The sequence below is a fragment of the Saccopteryx bilineata genome, chromosome 8 (genome assembly GCF_036850765.1).
Source record: "Saccopteryx bilineata isolate mSacBil1 chromosome 8, mSacBil1_pri_phased_curated, whole genome shotgun sequence".
Classification (NCBI taxonomy): domain Eukaryota; kingdom Metazoa; phylum Chordata; class Mammalia; order Chiroptera; family Emballonuridae; genus Saccopteryx; species Saccopteryx bilineata.
In genome coordinates, this window is record NC_089497.1 from 97,272,865 (window position 1) to 97,293,086 (window position 20,222).

Consider the following 20,222-nt stretch of genomic DNA (forward strand, 5'->3'; position numbering starts at 1 on the left):
AGAGATCTGACCCTTTTAATTACAAGACAACATCTTTAACCAGATGAAGTTTCTGATTCTCACTATAGCAACCAACAAACATTGGTTATATACTTGATATAGTAGTGTCATGAAGGTAACAACAAGCATTGGTTATATACATTATATAGTAGTGTCATGTAAGGTAACAATAAGCATTGGTTATATACATGATATAGTAGTGGCATGTAAGGTAACAACAAAGGGGAGAATGTGGCAACTAGCTATAGTAATGAGACCTTGAAATACTGGTTTTTAGCTTACAGACATGACAGGCTCCTTTGAAGTATATGCAGAAAACTGTTTTTGCAAAATCTGCAAACATTTCAAGGAGTCATAGATGTCCCCACCCCACTACACCCCCAAGTTTTGGCCTCCAGGCTAGGAACTTCTGGCTCAGGAGCCAGTGTCGGGATTGCATAACACCAGCTGCTCTCTTATTCATGGACCTGTTGGTTAAAGGCTGCTTCTGTTTCGGCATCTTTCATCTTTTATTTAAATGGAGCAGCATCTTTTTCTGAGAGACCTTTGATGCAAAAGAAGAGTCATGTTTTAATAAATTATTAGTTAACCAGATGGGACAAATTAAGAGCAAAAGGTAATAAAATGAAAAATCTTCTTTCAAAAATGTTAACAATAAAAGTGAGTATGGTCAGCAGTCATGATAAAACATTCTTTTTCTTTCTGTCCCTTTTTTTTAAGAAAGAAAGAGAAATAGAATTAAACCAAAAACTAGATTATCATTAGCTGCCTGCCTGCTTCTCTTAAATCTATAGCAAATGGAAAAGGAATAATAAGTGTGGACAAAAAAAGTAAATTTATCTTCTGAATGATGGTTTTATAATTTTTCCCCTTGCTATAATCTTTTAAGAGATTTATGGTTCTGAAGTGGTTGGCAACAGTCTCTTCATTTTTAAATTGTTTGGGAAGCACCCATATAACTTTAAGGTTATATACAGATAACAAGGTTTGATTTCACTAATTTAAAAAATACTTGTTGAACTTAGCATTTGGAAAGACCTGCTATGGGCAGGATGATGTGACAGGCCATTTTAGAGTGAGAGAATTCAGGACTGAACCCAGTGTTGTTTCTTCCTTGGCTTTGACATTAAGTAAGGGACAAAAACTAAATAAGCCCCAGTCTCCTCATCTTTGAAATGAGGTAATAAGTCTTTTATTTCCTTTACAACAGCCACACCAGAATAAACATTTTGAAGAATAATCTCTCTAAAAATGACTTGTAGTTTAATAACTGATAAAGCTTACATGTTCTGCCTTACAGATTATCTCATTCTCTTCTATTCTTTTCATGGTATTCATAGCCTTAGCAATAGCAATTAGCATAGCGTGTGGTGGTCATAAAAATTAACATTCATTTAGCCCTTGCTATGTATCATTTTAAATACTTTACACTTTTTCATTTTCCCAGAAATTGTATGAAGTTTTATTACCATTTCTATTTTCCAGTGAAGGAAGTTAAATCCAAGTGTTGAGTAACTTAACCAAGGTGAAACCCAGACGGAATCCAGAGCCAGAGTTGCTAACTGCTCTCCAAGCTGCCTCTTGCTAGGATTCTCACCTGCCTCCCTATGTCTTCACCATGGGGAGAATTAAGGTGTTCAATACATGGTGACAAATGGAAACTAAACTTTTGCCAGTGAGCACACAATAGATATCAAATTATAATGTAAACCTGAAATATATAATGACATTAACAAATGTTACTGCAATAAATATAGTTAACAAATATAATAGGAATCATTTAAGTGAAGCCTCTAGCCAGTGCCTGCCACTGTGGTACTTAATAAATGCTGTTTCTGTTCCCTGAAGAGGTCTACAGTCTAAGAATTTGTTTCCTAAGGCTACTGCCACAAAAGCACCAACCATAGCATTGTGGCTTAAAACAAGAAAAATTGATCCTCTCGCAACTCTGGAGGCTGCAAGTCTGAGATCGGGATGTTGCAGGTTCCAGCTTCTGGTGACCACAGGGGCCCTTGGTTTATCACAACATAACTCCAATCTCTGCCTTTGTCTTTGCACAGCCTTTTCCTCTGTGTCTCTCTTCTGAGGACTCTTGTCATTGGATTCAGGACTGAGCTGGATAATCCAGGATGATCTCTTGCTGAGATCTGTAACTTAATCTCATCTACAAAGACCCTTTTCTCAAATAAGATATGTTCACAGGCTCCAAGACGTGGATGTGTCTTTTGGGGAGCGGGGGCACCGTTCAACCTACTATAATATCCTAATCCAAATATTTTTATATCTTGAGATATTCCCTCTGGTATTCTTGATAAACAGGCCCACATTCATTCAAAGAGGAAAAAGAACATTTCTTCTCATCCAGTTTAAGCCTATAGTTATATTGGTTACAAAATCTTTGGGTTGAAAATATTTTTCTTAATATGCCCAGTTGTCATGAGCCTTCTCCACACTTACTTGAGGATCAACAAAGTTTTTAGGAAACAAGCAATTGTCACCCATTTAAAAGAACAAGCTTGGAGTTCAGCATTTCTCCACTTTTCACAACGAGCATACACATAGCCATAGACTTGGGAGAAAGCAAAAGAGAATGAAGCCAACAGTAAGTAAGATGTCCACCCTGTTCTTCTCAGGAGAATAGAAAATCAATTTGACAGAATTGTCAGTAAACTATTTTCTTTTAGTATAGTTTATTACTTAAGCAACTCATTTATAATTACAAGATTACAAAATATAATTAGAGTACATAATTTAATTGCCTAAAAGCAAGTATTTACATACTCTATAAATTCTTGCCCTTTACCTCTCTTCTCCTCACCTCCCCCCCCCCCCATCACTCCAGAAACTAAATGGCCTGGAATGCTAACCAACTCAGTACGGAAATGTTCCTTGATCTAGGGGTTGGCAGAAAAAATACTTCAACAATGCTGTATCTAGCTCCCTGACGCTAAGAGTAAGGCTGACTCTCCACTCATTTTCCTAAAAGCAGTAGTAATTAAGACACAAGAGCAGGTCAGCTTAAGGCTGTGAAAAAAAAAACAGGCTATATTACTATTGTCACAAAATTCACACCTCTGAAAGATCAATGTTGCTAGTCACCGAAATAAGGAAAACACTGAACTCGTCACTAGACGCTTTCTAGACTTTGGACTAGGAAATAGAGATACCACCAGAACAATGAGAGTGGGAGGAGAATGAACAAGGAAGGTGAACAATAGAAACACAAACATAACAAAAAGTTATAGTAGTAAATTTATTTAATGTTACTCAAAAAACTCCACAAAAAAAACCCCAGAAAATTAATCCAAGAAAATACTGTTGGAAGAGTTTTGTTTGCCAAACTGCCCATGCAACCAGATTTTCTTTGACAGAAGTCTGGAAACAAGCACAGCAGGTGTGCTTTTGGCAAATCAGTATTGCAGTACCTCACCTTCCTCACCCTCAAATTGTTCCTTGAACAAAAGTCTTTTGTTTCTGAATACACATCAAATAGAATGACAACAGGTAGGGGTGAGATAATAGCTTAATTTTTTATGGGCTGGTTTCTAGCTTCTAAGAAAACTTGAGTCCTTAGAAACACATAGTAATAGTAGTTCCTTTACCAAATTGTGGGCTTGGTGGCCAACCCAAGACCTGAAAAGAGAAAGGCCAGACTGTTGATACAAGTGGCACAGTTTCGGTAATGACAGAGAAATACTTTCAGCTGAACGATTAGCCACTTTTCCACTCTTAACTCCCTTTTAGTGCAGTGGGTATTGGGGTCTTATGAGCCCTTTATTTCACATCCTTATCAGAAACATAAGTATATGTTAGGATTTATAATTTCCACAAGTACTGTAGGATAGGAAGCTATTAGAATTTCACTGACGTCAAGAATAAACCTAAACCTTCCTCTCAGAAGGGTTTTTGTTCTTTGACAGTTTCCAATTCTCCCCAGAAGATAGAAACACCAGCTGGGAACTCACAATTATTTTTTGAGGATCTTTGGGACTATTTGTTTACTCATCTTTGGAAGGTATACCTACAAAGTTTTGCTAGACTACTAATGCCCCACTACAAATTAAAAATCTCAATGACTTCTTCAAAATATTATTCAGACTATTTCTAAGTATATTTTAAAATTTTAGTCTCTCATAATTTTTAGAGATATTCAGTGACATTTAATTTTTTTAATTCTATTGAAATACATATAAAATAAGTTTATTATTTTTAACTGTTTTTAAACATACAGTTCAGTAGTGTTAAGTATATTCACATTGTTGTGCAACCAGAAACTTTTCATCTTGCAAAACTGAAACTCCCTACTCATTGAACAACAACTTTCAATTTCCTGTTTCCTCCAGCCTCTGGTAACCATCATTCTACTTTGTTTTTCTGAGTCTCATGTAAGTGAAATCATACAGCATTTATCTTTTTTGTGGCTGACTTATTTCATTTAACATGATGTCCTCAAGGTTCTTCCATGTTGTAGCATGTGTCAGAATTTCCTCACTTTTTAAGGATGAATATTATTCCATTGTATGGATATTCTCCAGTTTGTTTATCCATCCATCTGCTGGACGTTTGCGGTTGTTTTTCACTTTTGGCTGTTGTGAATAATGCTGCTTTAACATGTGTGTGTACATTTAATGACTTTTTTTTGAGCGAGAAAGAGAGTAAGAAAGAGAGAGGGAAAGAGAGGAAGAGAGGGGGACAGGAAGGGAGCGGGATGAGAAGCATCAACTTGTAGTTGTGGCACCTTAGTTGTTCATTAATTGCTTTCTCATATGTGCCTTGACCAGGGGAATCCAGCTGAGCCAGTGACCCCTTGCTCAAACCAATGATCATGAGATCATGTTGATGACCCCATGCTCAAGCCAGCAATCCTGCACTTGAGCCAGATAAGCCTGTACTCAAGCCAGTGATCTCAAGTTTTTAAACTGGGACGTCAGAATTCCTGGCCAACTACACACTGCACCACCACTAGTCAGACACATCTAGTGGCTTTTTAAAAAGGATTTTTAATGACTTTAAGGCCACTGTTACTGTTGTAGCTTTGTTTACTTTTTACTTCTAAAAATGATGTGGTCACCCATGGGGAAAATATCTTCAGAAGGAAAAGACCACCCAGAAAGTATACTCTTCACTCTTTATTGAATAGTTTATTTCTTGATTTTTTTAATAGAATAATAATAAAGAGTCTCATTCTACAAAATAAAATTATGGTTAAAAACTTGGCCTGGAAGCACTATATTCTCCCTCTAATATTGGCAGAAATAAACAGGGGTAATTGCCCCATTTTTGTGTGAGGAAATGAAGGCTCATTAGGACAAGGCAGATATATCATGCCCCCACTACAAATTTCTCTTCTGATTCGTAAAGTCTATTCAACATTAATGTACTTGCTGCTCTTTTTAATTTCAAAATATATATCTTTTTTCTTTTGATAGCTATACAACATTGAGACTGATCTAATCTGAACTTAGTATTTCTTAAATTATCATGAAATTTCTGCTAAAGTCAAATTCTAAATGATCTTTTCCAGTCAGAAGTCCTTCATTCATAAATCCCTCTGGAGTCTGTCAGACAATGACAAACAATAAGTACAGCTTTGAATATACAATTACTCAATTTATGCTTAGTTGCCTAATGGGCTCAGCTGATAGTTGGACTGGAAGTACGTGTTTCCCATTGTTCCACTTATGTTAGGGTTAATAAAAATGAGGCAGTAAGGGGTTTAGGAGCTGCAAAAACATTCTCTTCTTATATGTAACTCAAACTGACACTGTACCAACAACTTAAGATAAATTATTGGTGAGACTTTTCTTATTAGTACATTATTTCAGTAACTTACTTCTATGTACAAGATTATAAAACTTAGAGTAACTTAGTTGCCCTAAAGCAGAAACATGCTTTGACTTACAATGGTTTGTTTTTACCTCTCTGAGGAGTCTATAGAATTGTCCAATTATTTCATGAATGCATAAAGAAAGTTCCTTAATTGCCCTGTGGTTGTTTGATTTTCTTCTCTGGCTTTATTTGCTTCATTAAAAACTTTTAGGTTGATTTTCTTCACTCCCCCTAAAGATTTGAACTCCTAAATCTATCACTCCTGGTCTTCTAATATTCAGCCTGGTATCTGCATGACGACTTGCTTACCAAAGGATGGCTGGAGAGCATTCTAAGATGGAAAGATTATTCCCAGAAGAAAATGTTAAGCAGAATATACTGTATATATTGTAGTTTCACACAGAAAACTTAGAGCCAGATATCTGGAAACTGTAAAGCCAATAAACTAATATTGTGCCTGATTCTTACATAGATGCGTTAAGAGGTTTTGCCATTAATCATATGAACTGATTCATACTACAGAAGCAGCTTGTGATTAGTTTCCCAAGGCAAGAACCATCCCACAAGATTGTGCATACACACAATGGTGTATGGTGGCCCTGACCAAGCCACATTTAAAAATTTGTTCAGAGGTTGCAATGACTTTCAAGTAGTGGTTTGTGGTAATGGCTATGTACATGCATTCGTTCTTTTTTTTTGGGGGGGTGTCTTTTTTTTACTCTACTAGGCAATTCAATTGGCAAAAATAAGTGAGGACTAAGGTTTTTCCCTATAAAATATACAAAGTACTCCATTATTGAAGTAAGCGCTATAGAATATCCCACAAAGACTTTTGACTTTATAATTTAGTAAATTCTTGCAAGTAGTTTAAAGTTGTACCAATTCACGAGGAAGAACAGTAAACACTACTATTATAATTACTTCCAAAGAGTTCAAAACCTTTTCCCAGACATGTTCCAACTTCACTGAGACAGACTCAGAGGCAATGAACAGGTATCTTCATTTTACACTGAAAAGCTGTGACAGAGAAAGATTTTGGAACTTGCTCAAAGACACAAAGTAAAATAAATGAATGGATAAAGAGACAAAGAAAAGGAAAGAAGAGCTGTGATTGCATGCAGGTCTCTAGATACACTCATCCTGGAATTTGTTTTTCCACTAGAGCCACTTTTCCACCTACCAATCTTATCTCACACACAGCGACAGCACTTGTAAAAGCCACTTTAATGGATTTAAAACCACTTCATGAGTGTTTTTTGTTCTATTCCCCACAAAGTCCATGAACTTTTCATAGTGTGAGAAAGTAAAAAAGCATTTGTTATATTAAAAATTATTTATCTGCTACCAGTTCCCCTTCATCCTACAAAAAGACAGATTGTACTGGATTTGCAGAAAACAATCTAAAACTAATTGCCTACAATCAGACAAAGAGAATTCATAAGCATCTTTTATGTGCCTCACATTGTACAATGGAGATATTAAAATATGTACAAGTGTGGTCCCTGCCCTCAACAACTTTGTACTTCCGCCAGCCAGCCCACCACCACCATGTGAGCATTGCACATTCCAGGCATCAGGGATGGAGAGATGAAAGGGGCATATTCCTAATAGTCAAAAGCCTCATAGTTCAGAGGAGAAATAGACTGTACATGGTTAATTATAATACAATATAAGTTCTAAAAGTTGCTAGAGTAGTACCATATAAAAGAAAGCACTTTTATTTTTCTTGGAAAGGGTGGTCTCCTGAGAATGTTTCCAAAAAGGAAAATACAGAAGCTAGGTCTTAAAGTAATTTAAGGATTTTATCTAGAAGAAAAAGGGGAACAAAAACATTTCTAAAAAAGAACGAACTAGAACCTGAAGGCTTAAGAGTGACTTAGCAGGGGAATTCAGAAATAGAGCTGGCAAGGTAGAGAAATCAAACCATGAAGGGCCTTAAAAGAATGTCTTATTTCACAGGAAATGGAGAGCCCTTGGAGGGTCTCAAGCTGAGAAGTGGATCTGTAACTTTAGAAGTTAATTCCAGCAGTAGCAGGAATGATTGTAAGATAAAAAGGAGACAAGTTGGTAGGCTATTTAGTCCAAGCAAGAGATGAAGAGAGTCCACAACACTCATCATTGCATGACTTTCTCTGCAATGATGGAAATAGTCCGATTTGTGCTGTCAACTATGGCAGTCATAACCACATGTGACTAGTGGTGCCAACTGGGCAGTGCAGAGACATTGTGCAGTGTGGCCCTTGAGTTAGGTCTTAATGTAAGGTTTTTCCAACTACAGATTGTAATTGGTAGATTAAGAAATTGATGTGGAAGCTCACAATTAGAATGTTTTTTAAAGAACATAGAGTACTGTAAAAACAAATCAAGTAAAACAGAATAAAAAAGAAAATATCAATATGCACTTCAGAACATTATTAGGAGATGTTTTAGTTATATGGCTATGTGTGTGTATGTATGTACCCTGCCTCATAATGTAAAATGTACTTTTCCTCTCTTTTGTGTTTAAAAACATTTGAAAGTCAGTCCTTTATGAAAGGGTATTACTTAACTGTTATGAATTTTTCGTAAAGTTTTCCAGAAGTGCAGTGCAACATAAGCAAAGTTCACTAAAGTTTGGAATAGAGATAACTCTAGACTTTTCTAAAGTTTCCTAATTATTTTTTGCCTTCAAAAATATTTAATAGACTTTATTGTTTAGAACAGTTTTATATTTACAGAAAAAGAAGCTGAGGAAATAGCACTGAGAGTCCCCATACACTCCGCATCCAGTTCCCCTATGAACCTCTTACATTAATATGACACGTGTGACAATTAATGAACCAATCGTGATACACTATCATTAACTAAAGCCATTACTTGACTCAAATTTCCTCAGTTTTTACCTATAATCTGTATTAGGATTCCATTCAGGATAACACATAACATTTAGGATTCCATTCAGGATAACACATGGTTCCTAAGGCTCCTTTGGGCTGTGACAGCTTTTCACACTTTGCTTGTTTCTCATGACCTTGAGAGTTTTAAAGAACATTAGTTAGGTATTTTATAGGATGTTTCTCTATTGAAATTTGCCTGATTTTTATTTTCCTCTCATGATTAGACTGAGGTTGTGGGTTATGGGGAGGAAGACCACAAAGGTTAAGTACTGTGGTCATGGAATGAGATCATGGGTACATACTATTAACATGATTTATTGCTCTTGATGTGGGTGGACCTTGATCAGCTAGCTGGCTGAGATAGTGCTTATCAGTCTACTCTACTGTAAATCTACACTTTTTAAATCTCCCTTTCCATGCTATACTCTTTGGAAGAAAATCCCTCTGCTCCTCTTTTTTCTTTCTTTCTTTCTTTTCTTTCTTTTTTGGGACAGAGACAGAGAGGGGGACAAATAGGGACAGACAGACAGGAAGGGAGAGAGAAGAGAAGCATCAATTCTTCATTGCAGCACCTTAGTTGTTCATTGATTGCTTTCTCACATGTGCCTTGACCGTGGGCCTTCAGCAGACCGAGTAACCCCTTGCTCAAGCCTGCAACCTTGGGTCCAAGCTGCTGAGCTTTGCTCAAACCAGATGAACCCATGCTCAAGCTGGTGACCTCGGGGTCTCGAACCTGGGTCCTCCGCATCCCAGTCCGAAACTCTATCCACTGTACCACCACCTGGTCATGTTCTGCTCCTTTTTAAAATAAAAACTTAAAGAAAGGTTTAAATTTGAATAAATCATATTGAATTCTTTCTATGGAATGCTACTTGTGAGTATGGTCCCTTTTTAGATGCAGTGTCTCTTTCTACAAAGGTAAGACACATTTTTTACTTCTCAGATTTTCAGGTTTTAAATACGAAGCACAAAAAAGTTGAGTGATTGACAGAATTCCAAAATAAGTTGGGAAGAAGTTAACCAAAAATCAAGTATAGGTCTGATTTTTCAGCCCCAGATTCTGACATTTTTAAAGTAAATTTAAACCAAAATGTGCTAAGGTTTTCTCTAACCACCACCACCACCACCACCACCCCTGCCCCGGGGAGGGAATATTCCTTTTTAGCTAGTGTTTACAAAAGGAAATCCCTTACTGAAAAAATCTAGTAATTTGGAATACATTTTTAGGTGGAGAAGGGCTAGCCATAGGGTCAAGTCTTCTGAAAAATTGCAGGTAAATTCTCCCCAACAAAATACCTGCTACTCATCTTTCATTGTAGTTGCCTAACTTTCTACCACTCCTGTGCCATGGACAGAAACCAACAACAAAGAACTCCCCGAGCAAGCCCAGACTCTCCTTTTGTTACTTCCCTGCAATGTTCCCCTTACTGCGCGCTCATTTTGTGACTCACACAATGGCTCATGTGAGCACATGGTTTTTTCTTGCTCTGTTTATTTTAACTCTCTTCTCCACACAGGCCCAAACAGTTTTCCCCTGAATAATGTGAGTTATAAGTCCCAGGTCTTCTCGCTCTATTCTGGGAAAGGAGGTGAAATTTTATCTCCTTCCCCACTGTACACAAATCTAGTGAGAGGAATATTGCCTATTGATAAAAGGGCAGTGAATTCAGAAATAAAAAATAGCCTCTTACTCTCCAATCAGTTATGAACTAACTTCTTAGTGGACTTCAGAGTCCCTGCTATTTTCCACTGTGACTGTGTCCCTATTTATCCACAGGATTCACTTTAGGATTCAGTCTCTCCCTCTGGCTCCCCAAACTCATAGTCATTTTCCCTCTTCTTCCTGTCAATCTGGCAAAACTCTGCATTGGGTCTTTTATTCATGCTAAGATGAACATGACTAACAAGAACCTTAGCTTTGCCAGTTCCCAGTAATATTTACAATAAGTAAGCCTTCAGATCTTCATTCAGCTAGAGGAGAATCTGAACTGTGGAGCTGCAGGGAGGATTCTTGCATAAGGATGAGCAGAGTCTGGGGAAACAGAGGGTGGGGCTGAGTTCTTGCAGACATCCTGCACACCTGACTCCACTGGCCTTATTCAACTTGGAGTCTTCAAAGACCACAGAAAACCTCCATTGGAATTTCTACTTCTTTTATCCAGTGTCAGTTCACAAAAACAGGATATCTTCCACCTAGTTCAGTTGCTACAGTATGGTTTGAAAAACCAATTTAATGTCAACCAATTTAATGTTAGTCCATAGACTTAGTCCTTTTCTTTAAAATGAGTGATTTGGTCAGGGGATCTCTAGCCCACCCAGCCACTAACATTCTAGGATTCGGCTCTAGCTGCTTAATATATGTGGGAAACATTGTTTAAAATGGACGTCAGTGGAAAATACAGTACTCAGCTGAATTATAATCCTTGAGGGCAATGGCCATGACTGTCTTGATCACCAATCTTGCAGTTCCTAGTGTGATTACCAGTCTGTTAATTATTACTTCTGATAAATAAAGATAAAGGAAGGAAGGAGGAAAAGCTTTCTCCAATTAGAGTCTTTCTTTCAACCTATGTACTTCCTCCCTGTGTAAATCCCTTAAATCTATGCTTTGCTCGCATTTCTGCTAATCCTCAGAGGAATCCTAAACAGTAGGGGTTATTGTCTCCATTTCACAGGCAAGGAAATTAAGGCCCAGAACAATTAAGTAACTGAGTCAAGGTCACAGGGCCTGTAGGTGGAAGAGTCAGGACTTGAACCAATGTCTAATTTTATTTCCAAACTCATATTCTGCATTATGTAAATATAATAAAAGTACTTTCTACATTACAAATAATCTTATGAAAATATAAATTGTTTTGTTTTTATTACTAGAGGAACTTTGACAAATCAAATCTGATAAGCATTTTAGAATGTGATACTACACCAGGTCTCCTGAAGAAGGAGACATGATCAAGTTTTTAAAACAATGGCTCAGAGAAAGCCTTTCCTCTGGCTTCCCAATTATCGCTCCAGGTAAGAGAGCTGACAGTCCCCCGTCCTCCACTTCCTACAGGAGCTTCTACTGTTCTGGCTGCACAGTGCTTCCTGCCCTCCTCATCCACAGGAGCCTATCATCACATAGCTCTAGCCATTAGTTCTATCCATCCAGACCACCATACCCCTGAAGACACAAAACAACCTGCTTAGGCAGTACCATCTTTGAATGTACAACCTCAAACAGCTAAATTTTTAAATCATAAAGTTTAGAGGAAAATTTTAAAATATAAAAAAAATAAAAAAGAAAGAGACCACTACTCCCTCTTTTCCATATACAGAAAATCATCTTTTAAAAAGACACATAATTAAAAACAGGAAATTCATGGTGTTCTTGAATAAATAAACATTTTTGGCCCTTTATTTAGCTTTTCTGGGCATTAGGTCTTTAATGGAAGTGGGAAGATTAGTTTCACATTTCCTTGTGAAAAATTAAGGCTAAGATGCTTGCTGTCACTAGTTCTAGGTTACCTTTGGATGGTTAATTTTGTGGCGTCTCAACCATCTTATTTCCCGAAATTCAGTCTCTTTTTCTAGCTTCCTCCTTAGCATTTATTCATGTTCTTTCTTCCATTGGTGCTCAGTCTTGACCCTCATTAACTGCACGTTTGTTATGAGAGGAAGCAGAATTTGCTGACACAAAATATGCCTTTTGACTATTTTAAGGTAGTTATGTTTAAGAAACAAGACTCAGAAAGGACCTTTCACCCTCTGTCTTACCTGCCTACTCAGATAAAAAAAAATCTTCTATGCCTGACCAGGCAGTGGCGCAGTGGATAGAGTGTCGGAGTGGATGCAGTGGACCTAGGTTCGAAACCCCGAGGTCACTGGCTTGAGCGCAGGCTCATCTGACTTGAGTGAGGGCTCACCAGCTTGAGCGCAGGGTCACTGGCTTGAGCGTGGGATCATAGACATAACCCTATGGTCTCTGGCTTGAGCTCAAGGTCACTGGCTGGAGCAAGGGGTCACTCACTCTGCAGGAGCCTCCCCTCCCCCATCAAAGTACATATGAGAAAGCAATCAATGAACAACTAAGGAGTCGCAATGAAGAATTGATGCTTCTCATCTCTCTCCCTTCCTGTCTGTCTGTCCCTGTCTGTCCCTCTCTCTGACTCTCTCTCTGTCTCTGTTAAAAAAAAAAAAAGGTACATATAAAAAGAAAAAAGAAAAAACTTCTAAATGGAAAGGAGCTGTCACCTTGGCATAATATAAATTCAGTGTGGCAGACAGGGAACCACTAGTAAAGTCTATTTGGTAGACTCCTCTTTGTGTTCCATTGTTTTTGGTGGTCCTGCAATAATTTGTTTACCAAATGTAAAGCCAGTAGCCACGGCCACCATCACAGCTGCCTGGCCTATGTAGGTTCTCATTGAATTCGGACAGACGATAATGAAACAATGGAGCCAAGAACTGGTGGGCCATCATCTTTATCCTAGCTTGAACCTGGCTGGCAAGAAATACACAAAGTGGGAAAACACTTCCCTTTCCATTCAGCACTCCCAAAGCCACTGACTTATCCGAGTTTTTCTAGGATCAAAGGTTTCTAGCTCACCAGTCTCATTCACCTCTGTTCCCCATCTCCTTCTCTCTGCACAAACTCCCTTCTCTTTCAGCGCTCCACCATCTTGGCTGCTTCTCCTCTCCTCCACGTGACCTTTCTCTGCTCTCTCCTCTAATGCTAATCTCAGGAACTGAGAGAAAACAAGCTCCCGGTCTGCTCCACTTTATAGTATAGAAATCAAAACCTTTAATCCAATATACAAACAAGGAAGTCTCTGATACAAAGTCACTTATCTGAGGCATAATGGGATTCCCCATGAGAGTGTACCATCCCCATATCAAAAAGGGTGGGAAAGGCTTAGTCTTTTTTTTTTCCTTTTTTATTTTTTTATTTATTCATTTTAGAGAGGAGAGAGAGAGAGAAGGAGGGAGGAGCAGGAAGCATCAACTCCCATATGTGCCAGGCAAGCCCAGAGTTCTGAACCGTCAACCTCAGCATTCCAGGGCAACACTCCATCCACTGTGCCACCTCAGGTCAGGCAAAGGCTTAGTCTTAAAACTAAGCCTTAGGCTATAAGGATCCTGCCTGCTTACAGCCTGTCCTCCACACCCAATGCAAACTATAAGAGAACAAACATATATATCATATTTGCAAACGTATTTGACTGACACCAAATGTTTGCTCTTTCTCATCTACTTGTGAATTTCCTACTTTCCCTTTGAGTCCCAGACCCCTGCCTCCCTCTCCTTAGTCTAAATGGCATATAAATAGCTAAGGCCAATTTGTCCTCAGGTTCCATACTTTTATGGAACCTCCTATGTACATATATAATAATTTCATAATAAACTGGTAATCTGTTTTATTTCAATTTAATTATTAACCCAGCCAGAAAAACTTAGAAGGGTAAAAGAAAAATTATTTTCCCTTCACTATATTTGCATGGTCCAGTTTTCTGCTGCCAAGAAGAGCATCTTCTGGCCCTGGCCAGTTGGCTCAGCGGTAGAGCGTCAGCCTGGCGTGCGGGGGACCCGGGTTCGATTCCCGGCCAGGGCACATAGGAGAAGCGCCCATTTGCTTCTCCACCCCACCCCCTCCTTCCTCTCTGTCTCTCTCTTCCCCTCCCACAGCCAAGGCTCCATTGGAGCAAAGATGGCCCGGGCGCTGGGGATGGCTCCTTGGCCTCTGCCCCAGGCGCTGGAGTGGCTCTGGTCGCAGCAGAGTGACGCCCCGGAGGGGCAGAGCATCGCCCCCTGGTGGGCAGAGCGTCGCCCCTGGTGAGCGTGCCGGGTGGATCCCGGTCGGGCGCATGCGGGAGTCTGTCTGACTGTCTCTCCCCGTTTCCAGCTTCAGAGAAATACAAAAAAAAAAAGAAGAGCATCTTCTGTCTGTGCTAGGATAGGGTAGGATAGAGTCCTTTGGAAGCCAGAGGAACCCACATAGTAGTACTCAAAATGTGTTTGTTTAATGAATTAATAAATTCTCCTACCCACATTACTCATCTTAAATTGCCTAAAATGTTTTTTTAATATTTCATATAGTTCTGTAGGAATTAAAAATGGACTCAATAAGCAGTAGAAATATTATTACTTAAGCAAATATAGAAGCTAAATATAGTATATATTCTAACAACAGGTTGTAGCAGATGGTTTACCAATAATAACCAACCCTGTCTCTTCTCACCTTTTCATAATAAGAAACAATAGATAATCTATAAAATTGCTTCTCATCAATAAGAGGGAAAAAAGAATCAAAGAAAGGAGGAAATTAATGCTTTTTACAACTGACTTTTAGATTTCACGAAACTAAAGTAAGATGTGACAATATAAAGCACTTTTGACTCGTCCTGCCAAAGCCAGCTACTGAGAAGGCTGGGAAATGATACAGGGGACTGTAGAAACTGGCAAGAAAAAAAACTTTTTAATCTTAATTTTTTAAATTGTTAGTGGTATGTTACCAGGCCTTCCCAGGTACTTGCCCTGGGTGTGATGGGTGTCTCCGTGGCTCAGGCGTCTAGCACAGCTAAGCCAAGTGCCTCTCTCAGGGCCTCAGGCAGAGGGCACCCCAGCTGTTCCTCAGAGATGGCCAATCCAGAAGTTCCATTTTAGAAAGGAAAGCAACAGCAAGGCAATTAATTTGTGCTTTTTTAAAAGCAAAAATGTATAAAGAAAAAGTCAATATTTCTAAATGAGCAATTTATCTCATTCATAAAATTATAAAGAGTATTAAAACAACTTTAAACAGATTTTCAGTACATGATTGATTTGGAAGAAGTAATACCTATAAAAGGGCAGAAGCATACACAACTCTGAGTTTATGCTTCTCATCTCTCTCCCTTCCTGTCTGTCTTTCTCTCTCTATCTGTGTCTGTCTGTCTCTCTCTCTCATAAAAAAAAGAAAGCAAAGGCATAGATTTTTCTGAGACAATTGTTATTCAAAATCATTTCAACTTGGCTTCTGAGTACAGGGAAGGCAAGACGTCCACAGGAGTGGAAAGCCTTGTCCTCTCGGCATTCTTCCCTCAAAAACCTCTGGAGATCCCCTCACTCAGAGAATTAAAACAAAACTCTCAGCCTATCTAACTAGGCCCTAGCATGTATGGCCTTACTCTGACCATTCTCCTCTTCAGCTTCCTCATAGTCCCAGCCTCCCTCATTAGCTCTCTAAGCTCCATGACATGCCCCTCTGCTCTTTGCATTAAGCACAAGTTGATCCCTCTGCCTTGTTCATTCTTCCCACCCATTTATTTGTTTGAGGCACAATCATCCCCTGGATCTCAACTCAAATATCTCTTCCTCAGAGATATACTCAGACTGGATCCGGCTTCCCTAGCCTCTTATACACTGCTTCTTTCTATTTGGGCACAATCGAGTTGATAGTGATATATTTGTACATATTATTGAATTGTTCTCTGTCTCCCCAACTGAACCAAGCCTCCTAAGTGGAGGGCCTCTCCTTGTCTGAGCCATCCTTCTCCCACGTCTACCCAGCACAGCCTGGGACTTGATACCCGATGAATGTGCTCGTATGCTCCTGATACGTTACCTGGGGCCACCCCAGACTCTAACCAGATAATGAAGAGGAAGCAAGTGTGGGTAGGTATTAGGTTGACTTTGAAATACAGTTGTCTAGTGGGACAACCTACAAGCTCAAACAGTGATAACTTTGAATTTTCTGTGGAAAATCTCAGTTGCTTGTATAATTTCACTCGCTGATATGATCACTCCTTCTGTCACTCATTTCCTTCAAGACCTAACACTGTTGGTCATTGCTCTTTCTCTGCAGCCACAGCTGATAATTAAAACAAAAACAAAATATTGGTGGTTAACTTCACAGAGGTCCACCTCCCAGGACAAGGCATTGAAATACAGCCACGTAGTTCTCATTCTGGCTTTGAGAAAGATGGATGTTGACTTTTCTTTCCATTGGAAAGTAAAACAACTTCAGTTGTTTTATCTGCTTTTTAAAATTATCCTGGTCCTTATTATAGGTAACCTCAACTTGGTAACACAAAGACTTTCCATTTTAAGTTTTTTTTTAAATTCTCTTTATCAGAAAGTGTTACTTATCAAAGCCAAGCTATTGAAAGCCAACAGTAGCAAACAATATCCTATGTAAGTTGGAACTATGAGTGATCTATAATTGTTTTTCAAGTTGGTTACTTGACATTCATTTTTTTACTCATTCATTCAGCAAGCATTTACTGATTACATATTTGGGCCAGGCACTGGGTCATGAGGGTCTCCTCAAAGTCTGGGAAGTCCTCAGTCTTATGGAGCAGAAACATCTCGCTGTATTCAAAGGAGAATCAAAGGAGAATAAAAGGAAAAAGAGGTGGTTCCAGGTCAGAAGAAAGGATCTGCAAAAAATTTAACTGTGATTTGAATAGTAAAAGTTATTAGAATGGATTTAGATATTGGCACTATTATTCTTAAGAGTAAGAAAAACAGGCAAAAAGGTCAGCTTGTATCCCTATAAACATATATAATGTCTATGAAACTGGAAAATCTTCCCAAGGATCAGTTTAAGACATGATAGATGCTCTTCTTTCTTGAAAAATTTACATGTAATTATAACTGTCCTATCTGAGGGCCAAAAAAACACACATTTTTATATGGCTTTTATGAGCTCTACTTAAATAAAACTAAGTGACTACCCAAAGGTACACTTTGGGCTTCCCATTTGTATCAGAGCTCCCCAAGACCATCCACATATTCAATGACTCACTAGAAAGACTCACAGAATTCAACAAATATTTAACTCACAGCTGTGGTATATTACTATAAAAGGATATCCAACAGGACAACAAAGAGGAGAGACACAGGTGAAGTCTGAAGAAACTCATTACAGTCTTCCTATGCTCTCTGTCTCCCATGAGTGGACACATGGAGTATGCTCCTTTCTCTACCCACAAAAAAGTTGATACGTGTGCAGTGTTTCTGCCCAGGGAAGCCCATCAGAGACTCGGTACAAAGGTGTTTATAGAGACTGGTTATGTAGCCATGCTCTTCCTGACAATTGGAAAAGTTTCAGACTCCCAGAATAAAGCAGGCGTTCCTCATTAATTACAGTGCTTGCACAATCTATTCTAGGCATAGTGAATCATCTTTATCCTTAGAGAATGGAGAGAACATTCCAATACCCAAGATCCCAGTTGCTAGCCAAGGGCCAAACTTGCTAGCAGGCCCTTCTAAAAATAGCAGTCTCAGACTTGCTATGTTAACTCATTTGCACACAATTCTTTAAAGATGTTAAAGGAAATAGAAATTTCACGTTCCTTTCTCTCACTGTATATGTGGCTAAAGAAAATGTGGTGGAGTGATGTCAGAGAAATGGCGCCGTGAGGGTGCTCCCAATACCTCTCCCTGAAATTTCAACAAGTTCTACAACTAGAGACAGAAAAACAATCCCAGGAGCATCTGAAATACACATACATCAAACAAAGGTATGATTGGGTGAAAAAGTAGCTGAATATATAACCCACTCTGAAGGAACTAAGATGGAGAATGGAGTATTCTGCTTTCCTCACTCACCTGAGGAAGGGCCACTTTCGCCTGAAACTGAGAGGAAAGGAAGGATAGAAGCTGGGCTAGGGCAGATGATCAAGCCAAGGAGAGTGTGCCCGGGGCTCAGCCCACAAGGAGCTAACGCCAGTGGCAGACCCAGGCAGGGGTGGGAGAGGGGGTTGCTTGCGGAAAAGCATACTAGAGTGGCTTTCGGCTTTGTTTACTCCTGGTATCCTGGCCGGCAAGCACAGGCAGTGTGCTAGTGGTTCCACCTGGTGCTTCAGGTGTGGGCGCCCGCATTTCCAGACGAGGGTTCCCAGACGAGGGTTCCCAGACGGTTGGAGACTGTCAGCAGTGGCCTTCTGTGTGGGCTGTAGCCAGAGTTTCTGTGAAATATCCGCTCCCCAACCAATAGCGCACTGGAAGCAAGCTAGAGTCGGCTTCCCTATGCCCGGACCTGTCCGGGAGGGTTACCTCCACCAGCCATACAGGCTAGCAAAGCACATTCCCACAAAAGAAAACTGCGAAAGAGCTGGAGGGCAGGGCACACAGGCAGCTTGCTGGAGCAGGCAGCCTCTGGAGAGCAGATCCGCAGAACGCTGAAGCAAACTAGACATACCCCAGGACCCTAGAAACGATCCTAATCCGCAGTCTGCTCACTGCCTGGCCGGCTTATGATGGCGGCTCTGGCTGACAAAGCCTTCTTTCCCAGGCCTGTGATTTAAGTAGACCCAGAGGAGGGACTTGCTAGTTCTTATGGCCTCTCGCTCTATAGGCAGTGGCTGGGGCAACTTCCAGCCAGCCGATACAGGTTAAAAAGCACATTCCTACAGAACAGATCTCAGAGAACACTGCGGAAGTTGGGCAGGCTGGGCTGTAGGCTTCCCAACAAGGGAGAAGCCTGTGCAGAGCAGACCCAAGGAGCGCTGAGGCAAATTTAACTAGATATATCCGGGAACTGTATAAAGGAGCCTCTCCAGAGGTCAGCTCACTCCCCCGCCTGCTTAAGCTGGTGGCTCTGATTAGCAGAGCTCTCTTACCCAGGGCTGTGCTTTGCACGGACCTGGAGGAGGGACATGTCGGCTTTTAGAGCCTCATGCTCTGCCGGCAGTGACTGGGGCATCTTCCTGCCAGCCAATACAGGTTACAAAGTGCAAAAAGCCTGGGGAGAGTAGACCCGCAAAGAGCTGAAGCATGCTAGACATGCCCGGAGGCTCATAGAAGGACATCTGAAAAGCAATCAGCTCCCAGCCCCGCCTGATTATACTGGTGGCTCTGGCCGACAAAGCCTTACCCAGAACCCTGTGTTGAGTGGGGATAAAGGGGAGGATTTGAGCAGCTCTTAGAGCCTCTTGCTCTCCAGCCAATGGCTGAGACAACTTCACAGCAGGTCCCTGGGCTGCTGGTTCAGGAAGGAGAGATGTGGGGAGAGGCTCAGGAAAAACAGACTCTCCCATTGTCAGAGCCTGCAAACCCTAACAAGCCCCGCCTACCAATGGGACTGAGCCCGAGTTTATGTCATCGCAGTCATCATCATAGCGACACATCAACTGCAAATCTCTGCCTAAGAGTGCCACAGGGGCAGAACCTGGGGTACAGCACCACCAGCCAAAAACAGAGAGAAGAAAAAAAAAGGAAGAAGATAACCTCTTAAAACCAGAAAAAATCCAATCTTTATAACATTTTCCATTTTTTCTTTCATTTTTTTTCTTCCACCTTGGAAATTTTATCCTCTTTCCATTTTATTATTCTCTTTTCATTTGAACTTCAGTATCCATAGGTGATACATTTTCCATTCTTTTCTTTTTCTATGAGAGTTACATTCCAAAAACCTTAAGTCTTTTTTTTCTTCTTTTTATCTTTCTCTTTTGTTTCTTCTTTTCTCTTTCACTTTTTCTCTTATTCAATCCTCACTCACAAAAAAATCATTTTATTCTGGATTCAAATTTTTTCTTTGTGGCATTTTGTGTGCTCTTTACT

At 39.8% G+C, this 20,222-nt stretch overlaps 1 protein-coding gene across 2 annotated transcripts in view; it reads left to right on the forward strand.

Moving 5' to 3' along the window:
* The window catches only part of SPTSSB (serine palmitoyltransferase small subunit B), a 41,287-nt gene that overhangs the window by 12,298 nt on the left and 8,767 nt on the right, over window positions 1–20,222 (forward strand). The gene's annotated exons all lie outside the window — the stretch shown is intronic.